The 9,431-nt window shown below is 41.2% G+C and overlaps 1 long non-coding RNA gene across 10 annotated transcripts; it reads left to right on the top strand.

The window, feature by feature from the left end:
* The first annotated feature begins 814 nt into the window (after nucleotides 1-814).
* Nucleotides 815-8,854, top strand: LOC127332254 (uncharacterized). 10 transcript variants are annotated; one of them, XR_011743515.1, is made up of 13 exons: nucleotides 815-1,626; nucleotides 1,854-2,296; nucleotides 2,523-2,688; nucleotides 3,362-3,745; nucleotides 4,278-4,382; nucleotides 5,264-5,330; nucleotides 5,530-5,669; nucleotides 5,905-5,946; nucleotides 6,138-6,361; nucleotides 6,761-6,998; nucleotides 7,152-7,218; nucleotides 7,497-7,566; nucleotides 8,471-8,854. It is a non-coding gene; the product is annotated as an uncharacterized lncRNA (long non-coding RNA). The 10 variants fall into 10 exon arrangements; XR_011743512.1 differs by having other exon boundaries at nucleotides 816-1,626; nucleotides 5,905-6,158; nucleotides 6,303-6,361; XR_011743510.1 differs by having other exon boundaries at nucleotides 816-1,626; nucleotides 5,905-6,158; nucleotides 6,240-6,361.
* Nucleotides 8,855-9,431: the final 577 nt, after the last annotated feature.

Below are 9,431 nucleotides of genomic sequence, written 5' to 3'. Positions count from 1 at the left end.
TTCCGGCGGGATTTACGGGCTCTGTTAGAGATGCTCTTACCAACCGGTGCAAATAGCCCATTTTCTACTAGTGATGGAAAGGTTCTTTACAACTATCACCTTTGTCTATAAGGAACATATAAATTTTGATAGATCTCTAACATGTTTGGACGGAATACTACTATTTGTTTGTCGCATAAGCCCTAAAAAACTAGCGGCGTGGTAATATCCGCTCGTAGCAGCACAGGTGCGCGCACCAGCGTCTCCATACACATGAAGCAAAGTGGAAGCTAGCACGTGCTAATTTTGTTAGCTGAATTATCTTCTGAACGACAACAGGACATTAAGACGTATATAATATATGGACAGATTTGATCACGAGGACAGCCGGGCACGCACGGTACGGACAAGATCATCGCTGTACGCTGTGTGTGATCCAAGAGGACATGCATACCGTGCCTGTTGTTTCGAAAAGTCGACGCAAGAGTGCAAAAGGCCTGAGTTCAATACCTCAAGTCAATACGTGCCAAAGTTGTCGAAACTACATTTAACCACACTGAGAAAGGCTTCATTTCCTTCTGAATGGACAGTGGCGGACCTACAGGGTATGCCGTATATGCCACGGCATACCCTGCGGCCAAGCCGAGCAAGCTTAGTCCTTGTTTAAATCAGCTGGCGGATTGATCAAGCAGAGCATGCAGCAACGCGGCCATGCGTGTCTCGTTCAGGGACTGCATTGGAAGGTATAATAGCTGCCCCCCATGGGGGCTTCACAGCGATCCTCGCTTCTTAACCGTTGGATCACCCCATCAGTGTATCTAGTTCGTTTATTTTGGGCAGAAGAGACAGAGCATCCTCTCACTAGATGTCCCCATGCAATGGCCGGTTGTTACCCGCCTCCGGCTGCACGTGGGCCCCACCTTCGCTGGCCCCGCACGTCAGCCACTGCGGCTGGAATCTCTTTCGGTTCGCATTGGCGTCAGCCGGTGAAGGTCTCCACCCGCGGGGTACTTTCGGTATTTCAGTGCCCGCCGTATAAAACCGGGATCGACGGAGCGAAACCCTAGCCGCCTTTGCGAAATCGCTGCGTCGCATCTCCTCCTCCACGCCGCCGCTCGCATCTCCTCCTCCACGCCGCCTGGTCGCGCGTCTCTCCTCCTCCACGGCTCCACCCTAGCCGGCCGGCCCCCAATTGCCTCACGCGACTCCTCATCCCAATCCTCTGATGTGGCTCTTCTCCTCCAATCCTCCTCCCTCCACTCCACATCAAGGTCAAGCTGCCGCCACCACCACTCACCGTCGAGCCAGCGCGACGCACGGGGGCATGGGAGCCGCCGCAAGATTCAGGAGCTCCAGATCCTGAATCCTACCCACGTTGGTCGTCGTCCGGCGGCATCACCATTGTCCCGGACAAGAAGCTCGCCTGCGCTGCCGTATCTCTCCTCGTCGCCCCCAGCCTCGTGACTCCTACCAACCAGGTGCAGTACGGTCCGCTGGAAGATGTCCTACCAGGACGGCGCCGCCCGGACGCCGGCCACGCCCAAGCACCGGCCCGCCCAAGCGCCGTGCCTGTGCTCGTCCGAGCTCGTCGTCACCTACAAGCGCCGCCGCACAGCCACTCGAGGCGCCAGGTCTGACCCTGGGGCGGTAAGCATCCCCTTTTCGGTAATATTATTGGGACACCCTGCTATGTGGTTCTCTGGTGCCACCAGTCGGCAAAGATTTCGTTTTCACGCTCGTAGATTCGCACTATGCTCTTAATATGCTACGAATCTTGGTGATACCTAGCAATTTTGTACCCAACAGAGCAAAAAATTCCTCTTGAGATGTTTTGCATAGCTAAACTTTGCTCATTGTGCTTCCATTCTATGCAGCCTTGTGCCACCATGGTGGCCTGGAGCGGCAATTCTCGCCAAGAATGGCAGCAGATGCTGGCCAGCCATTGGATTACTTGGAGGGACACATTGGAGGCTTCCTGCAATCCCAGGTGTAAATAAGGGTGGGGGATTCAGAGCTGCATCAGGGATGTGCTCAGATTCAACTTTTGTCAACTGGTGCCACAAGTCGGTTCTAATGCTTTTGTTATGCATCATTTAGCAGAAGAAGCAACGTTGTGCATAATTCCATGGCCTGATTTATCCTATTACATTATTTTGTATTTTGTGCATTAGCTAAAGATTGCAGGTTTCTTTTCCTATGCTGATGTCAGATTGTCATCATCTCCGCCACAAGAGCTGTTGCTGGACTGGTTTTAGAGTGCTAATCATCCAAGTGACTTCCATGGTCGCCCACTAATACGTGAGCTACAGAGATGCAGGTATAATTTTGTTTTTGCATGTTAGTGGAATTAATACATCCTATATTTGATTCTACGCGTAATACGTACTGTAGAATTTTAGTACTGTAAGCTGTTTATATCTTGAATTAACTTGGAGGCTAATTTTTTAATCTTGCTTTGAGAATAACCAACGAATGAAGTAGGCCTTTTTGAACTATAGAGTCATGTAGCTATAAGAAGCTTGTACCATTCTTGTATGATGCAGGGATGCAGCCCTGTCTTGAAGACATATAAGCCTTCATTCCTTTGAGAGCAAAAGTTTGTGAAAATGGTGTGCTTTAATAAATTTTATCCTTTGCTGCCCTCCCTGGTTGGCTGATTTATGGAGGTTGAGTCGGCTAGATGTTTAGATGCGTCCCCTTTGTTTACAGGTTAGTTGCAAATATATATTTATCTTAAATATGGTTTTGCTGTTTATATTATATTGATGGGACTAGATGCAACTCCACTCTTGATGCTTTGGTAGTAAAGTTACGGCTTGCAGATATTTAGGTATGTTTATGTAGTAACAGCTTATATGAAAACTCTTTCATCCAGTGAAGCTTCTTAAGGTCTAAGGGCATGGGTTGAATGAGAGAAATAAGAAATATAAGGGGGATCAGGTCAGGGGTCTGATAGTTGATGATAGTAAATCTAAATTTCTGTATTTATGCATTTTTGGTTTTGTTCAAAGAAATGGTTAGAAGGGCCCAATGTAAAAAATTACAAGATCATCAAAGGCAAAGAAAAAGGAATATCTAAATGCTGAAGTATGATGGCAAAAATTAAATGAAGTCGATTATATTGCTTTACCTCTCGATTATATGCCTTTTTATACAGGAGCTTATGTTTGACTAAATGAAGCTTGCTATCTGCAAAGTTTTATTTAATATCCACACCTTATGTTTGATAAACATGTTTAGCCTCGCTTGTAGTAGCTGCAGTTATTATTTATGCAGGAGCTTTTTGTAAACTGGGGTTTACCTTTCTTTAATAATTTACCATTTTTTACAATCGATAGAAAAACTTTTTGCAACTAACTTTCTCACAGTAAGTTTCTTGTAGAAGTTCAACTGAATAACAGTTGACCCAAACGGGGTATCATGAAGAGAGTCTCATCGCATGTCTCATTGCCTCAGAGGCTGATATCAGTCTTGATCTGTTGCGGTTACTAATTGATAAGCCAGGGCTCACGCATCGGCAAAACGATGGCTTTGATAGTGTAATGCAGTCATCGGCAAAACGATGACTTTGATACCTGCATCCCGTACTGGGTTTGACTCCCCATTCTCAATACGAACACACTTCGGTGAGCCAAGTGGACCACACCCCCTTATGAATGAGGCATGGGAGGCACTCAGGAAATTTGTACTGTATTTTCACGGCCAACCAGTTGGTACAATTGTTGCGGTAGATCATTCATCTGAGAAAGTGCTCAATTATGATCAGGTAAAACCCTTCTTTACCATATATGAAGACAGGCCATCCTTTATTTTTAGATACTGATGTATCTAAATCAGTAATTTAGCACGTCAGGTTGCCTTGTAATTTTCTTCATTGCGTATGTTGCATGTATAACTTTGATTATCATGAGCAGTATAGCTTTCGATACTCTGCTTGTTCATAGTCATGGTTTGCATTTTTTTATTTTACTTAATTGATATATGATGTTGTACTTTTGTTGATCTTATCCTTTCAATGGAAGCTTTTTGTCCATAATTTTGTTCCCAGTGCGTTGGCTTTTCTGATGAACAACAAGCCCGATATAGTGAAGAACTTCCTATTGAAAACTCTTCACTTGCAAAACTCAGATTAAATGGTAGACCGGTTAAATCTTGGAGCAGGAGCAATGCCTGCAAGTTTCAAGGTGGACCGTAATAAAAATAGAAACACAGAAACATTAGTTGCAGACTTTGGTAGACCGTTATTTGTTTCGTACAGATTTAGTTTCAGAATGCTAATTGGTTGTGTTAAACTGCAGCGCATTTTCCCCTCACGTGACCTCATATTTTGGTTATCCATGCAATCCAGCAATTGAAGCACTATTTGGCTCATCCATGAGAAGCACAAAAGATCATACATGGAGGTGAGCTATCTTCAAAACCACTTTTATTTTCAATGCACCATGACCACATCGAGTAGAAGTTCTTAAACACCACTTTTATATTCAATGCACCATGACCACATTGACTAGAAGTTTTGCCTGTGTACCTCAGTATGCCACTGCCTCGATGATATCATCTGAAGGTGTTAGATATGTGTTTTTCGTGCATTTTTCTTATATTTTTCAGTGCATTCTAGATAGTGAAATTGATTATGCTTACTTTCTCTTTTCGAAACTATGATTTGGCATGTTACTCCCTTGATATCATTTGAAGATGTGAGTCCCCCGCCCCCACCCTTTTCGTGAACTTTTCATATATTTTCTAATGCTTATATATGGTGGAATATCCAAAATTAAATATTAGCTAATAGTTCAACTAGAAAAAAGTGTCACTTGAAGATACCTTGCTTAGAAGTGGATTTTCTTCATAGTTTTAGTTCAGTTGTAGCTTCGGTTATGTTTGTACATGCATTCTTGCATGTTTATTTCTTCCCATGACATGAGACGTCTTAGATATATTTTTTAGTTGCTGCTGGCTAGTGGTGCCAAGGTGCTCATGAGCTCCTACAGTTCCGCTTCTTTTATTAAACGCCTTCTGAGATTTCTTGGCCTCCGCTTTGTGACATAGGTTTTCTCTGTATATATATATATATGATGCATCTGTGGCTTAGGATTAAAAATATCATGATATAGCAACTATCTAATATTTTTTATTCTCAATACAACTATCTGATTATTTTTTCTCAATGCAACTATCATGACATAGGTTTTTATTCTCTGTATTTTTTTCTCTGTATATATATATGATGCATCTGTAGCTCATTCTTTTTTATTCTCAATGCAACTATCTGATTATTTTTTAGTTGACGAAGAAACTTTACGGATCTCAATTTTACCTGTGAGCTTCTTCAGATCCATTCACTGAGGGAGGTATCTTCCAACTTTTTAGTTCTATTTTTTGCAGTATATGGTTCCATATCTGGCTATATTTTTCACAAAATAGAGGTAATAAAGGAACGAACTGAAGGTTTTTTATTTTTGTAAATATGTGTCACTTTCTGTTTGATGGGATTTGTATAATTTGTTGAGTATTCTTCTGTTCATGGCAAATGAAGCTTTTTCTTTATAGAGCTGGACTGTAGGAACTGATTGTGAGGGTATGGACTTTGTTCTTGCTGATCGATGGCGCCGGCCAGCTGGACCTATTGGTGTTTGACTGTTTGGTAATTTGGCCCTGAGAAGATTTGTTGTCTTCAAATACAGCTAAATGTGAGCCAAATTAACAACCTTTAGTTCTTGAGAGTTTTGTCATTCTTTGGATTAACAATATGCAATAGTGCTTAGGGTTCTTACATTTACCCTCACTTAAATTTGTCTGATATCTTCATCTTAGATTTTGTGTTCTCCTATTGCACAATAGTAAATTCTCTATATTCTCTCTGTGAAAACAGAAACACATTATTTATTGCTTTCTAATATTCTAAATGTTTGTTTATTGCTGCAGGTTGTTTGCAAATACTCAGGGGTGTATATGCACACAGACTTGGTAAGACTCTCTTTACGTATACCACTGCTTCTATTTCCTTTCCCAGACTGTTTTTAGGTTCATTTTCACACATTTCGGGTTCTTGCGACATAAATATAAGATTAGTGAAGCAATGATACTCATATTATTTTTTGTTACTGACACATCAATTTGCGAGGGTGCCCCCCATGCCTCACCTCGCCTGATCGTAGTGAGACACAATGAAACATAAGGTAAATATCTTCTCATTCTAATACGTTGGATCCCTTATGTCTTGTTTCAGCTAATATTTCTTTCTATTTTTTATTCATTAGAGCTTGTGGTCATTAATTTTTCAACGTTACTAATAATTATGGATCTTTATCATCAAACACAAGGAAAGAGCAACTTAATGAGCGCTCTTCTCAGCAGAGAATCATTAAGTCACTCATTTCAGGTGAGGAGTAGGACATGCAATATGTGACTTGTGTAATTATGTTAGATGTTTTTCCAGCTTCTCATGTTGTGTATAATACTTGGGTTATGAGAATTGATCTGTTTCAGTTAATTATTACATTAGCAGTTTCCATCCATCATCTCCCACTTGTTATCCAAGCCTAATGTAATATTTAGTTTATTACTTCTATTGTTGTGTGCTATTAAATTCTATCTACAAATATAATTTTCCAAAACATTAGATTGATGAGCATACAGATAATTAGGATGCGCCGCTTTTCTTGCCCTCTTCTCATGTTATTAAGAACATACCTATGCGGTGGCCTTTTCTGTTTTGTTAAATTATGCCCCATGAGCATTTCCACACTAAAGTTGCTGACGATTGATGTTCCAACTATAGCCCTCGCGCCATATGGCCCCGGCAGCATCCGACGACGATGGGATGGCCCCGCTCCCTCGCTCCCCAGGTGAGGTTGTCGCCGACGAGGGGGAATCGCATGAGCCGCCGCCTCGAGCCGCCATCAGCCCAGCTCGTGCCCTCTTCCCCGTTAGCCAGCCATACGGGCATCCGCATGTGTCGCTGCTGCTCCGCCTCTTCATCCTCTGCATCTAAAGGTGGAGCACGTGAACAAGACAGGGTAATTTGCCTCTCCTCATCCTGATCTCCCTCTTCTCCCTCTCTCCATTTAATCCCCATAGTTTTTTTATCTTTGTTTTTGCCTAGATGGTGTTTGACAAAAATCCTGGAGAGAACATTATTTACTGATTCTCTTGATTTGATCCATGGTCAGCTAGGTATTGCAGCACCCGGGGACAAAGCGTCGATGATGGCGACCTAGCGACTCTGCATTGTCCGAGGTATACAAGTTACGGTAGATGTCTCAACATCTTCCACTGAACTGGTTTCACAAATTTAATCTCAAGTGCAAGATGCCTGCGTGTGTCTCCAACCTCAGGCCCGCTAGATCTTGATTCGGTTTGTCCCTTTCTTAGATACCTGAATAGTGTATTGTGTTATTTTGCACCAAAAATAGGAACCAATTGGTGTACTACTTAATATATTTGAAAGTTTGGCTTGTGAAATATAATTTAGTAGTTAACTTTTCTATGCAAAAATGAATCTCTCTACTCTGAAGATGGCTATGGAGATGGGGGGCATATGTTTGTTGTTGTGATGTGCAAGTCCAGCATTAATTTATGATTCTGGTGAGTACCATCTTTTTAATGTTTGGCATCTCTGAATTACATACAACTTGTTTCCTAATACTATACAAATTTAGAAAGCAACTGACATATGATGGAGTTATTGTCTCACTCTAAGCTGAATGATAGAAAGTCTTGCCCAACATATAGTTGTTTTTAGTAATCTTAGATAGTGGTTTATTTGAGCTGCTAACTTATTCATGTTAATCATTATTCGATCTAAATATCTGAATTTGCTTCTAAGATAGATACTCTGATTACTTTGTGTTACCCTTTCATTTTTACTGTGTTACCCTTAACCACTATTTATTGATGGTTGGAGATACAAATATTTTGTACTGAATCTGTTATAACGTCTATGTACTACTAGCAGCGTAGTTCAATCAGAACAATGCCTATGGTAGGTCATACCGCAATCAGGATGTTGACTGATATCCTTATCTGAAATCGCAATCCTATTTGGAATTTGCAAATCTTGAGTTTGCTTTTTTGTATCATTGACCAATGCACCCAAACTCCTGTGTAACATGTGGTAGTTGGTGGATTAACCTTAGCCTCTGCTTTCTTGCCCATTAGTATGGCATACGGCAAGCCACCGAATGTCATATCTTGGATCCCGAGATATGACATCAAAGTTCAACGACTGAGGCCTCTAATGCCAGCACCGTTGAGGCGGTGACAGAGAAGACGTACATGGTTCTTGATGTACTCGCGACTTCTTTTGAATGTTTAGTGTGAGAGGAGTAGTGGAAGGAACTATCTCATAATGGCTGGTATGCATGGGATTTAATTATTTGGAGCCTGAAGGATTAACTAAGAATTTTACTACATTGGTCCCTCCATTTTTCTTTTCTTTTTCTTTTGAATGACTGATCCTGCCGTTTCCCCACCCTCTCTCCCATTGCAGATCATCTGGGGTCAACCACCACTGACCCTGTCTACAGCTTGGATCGAGAACCGTCTGCCTAAGCATCAACTCTCCTATGTTTACTCATGTAATGTAGTTAGTTATTTTCCTTGCTGGGATTATATAACATATATATAAACTGTAGGCTTTGTGTTTGAGCCATCTACCTCAGACCTCATGTATGTATGTACGACATCATTCATGTATTCTCTATGGCTGATTGACTACTTACAATGCTTATAGATATAACGGCTTTTGTTGACTAAGATTTCATTTACATCGTTTGTATTCTAAGAGATGTTGTATTCCATCCATCCCAAATTATTTGACTCAACTTTGTCTAGCTGGGGCAGAGAAAATACTAATGACGGTATTATACTGAATTTGCTCTTGATGTATTGGCTATGTTATGTTTTTCTCTCTTCATCAGCTCATATTTTTTCCTACGTATATGGTTAAATTAAACACTGTTTAGTTTTCATTTGTTGTTTGCATATATTGTTTTTATAGATAGTTATAAATGTATTTCCATGTACCCATGCTGCTTTTTTACCACTTTTATAAGCCGTAAATCAGTTCGAGTTTCACGGGGTCGTGCGCCAAGGCGCACATTTAAATCTAGTTAGCTTTGGTACTTGGCCATCAGTGAACCGCTGCATTGGCTCTGTTGTATGTTCATCGAGGTGTGGGCTTAGTCTAGCGTGTATGCCTTCAGGCTAGCGACGGCCATGCACATGAGCTATTTTGCTAATGGACTTGATCTGGTTAGCTATGATGAGTAATTAAGAAAAAGTCTAGCTATTTTACACCAGCGACTCTACACTGTGTTTTCGTCATATACTGTATAGGGTACTGCGTAGCATATGCAGATAATTTTGTCAATTGATAATTTGTCTTCACAGTCAATTATATGATTAATTTTTACATGTTTCCTTGTGGCTGTATAACATCATTTTACATT

The sequence above is a fragment of the Lolium perenne genome, chromosome 4, assembly GCF_019359855.2.
Source record: "Lolium perenne isolate Kyuss_39 chromosome 4, Kyuss_2.0, whole genome shotgun sequence".
Lineage (NCBI taxonomy): Eukaryota > Viridiplantae > Streptophyta > Magnoliopsida > Poales > Poaceae > Lolium > Lolium perenne.
The sequence above is the reverse complement of the archived record's forward strand: the minus strand, read 5'-3'. Positions and strand labels throughout refer to the sequence as shown.